This window comes from Salmo trutta, chromosome 20 (genome assembly GCF_901001165.1).
Source record: "Salmo trutta chromosome 20, fSalTru1.1, whole genome shotgun sequence".
NCBI lineage: Eukaryota > Metazoa > Chordata > Actinopteri > Salmoniformes > Salmonidae > Salmo > Salmo trutta.
In genome coordinates this window covers 42,807,829-42,808,214 of record NC_042976.1, presented here as the reverse complement: position 1 = coordinate 42,808,214, position 386 = coordinate 42,807,829, and positions in this window count along the sequence as shown.

Genomic DNA, 386 nt, shown 5'->3' with positions numbered 1-386 from the left:
GGATGAAAGCAGTTTGAAAGTGGGAGTGTGCTGGGCAAGGGTGGAGGGCAAAGTATGGAGCACATACTAGCAGTAAAAAGGTATTGTTGAAGCATTGTCAGCTAAAGACCAACTCTGGGTCTGCTTAGGGCTGTTCTCAGGCACACTCAGCCAATACCCCAGGCTCAACACCCTGCTGTACTTTGAAATAGGATCTTTATTGTCCATAAAGTTTAAACCAAGTATGAAGAATCAGTCCTCCCTAACAAAAACACTCACCCAGCGAGAGAGCGAGAGAGAGAGAGAGACTACAAGTGGAGTAGTCATGCTTGACATTATGCCTCAGTTAAATATAGACAAGGAGTGATAATGCCATTTTCATAACTTTCTTATTTCATTAGGAGTGC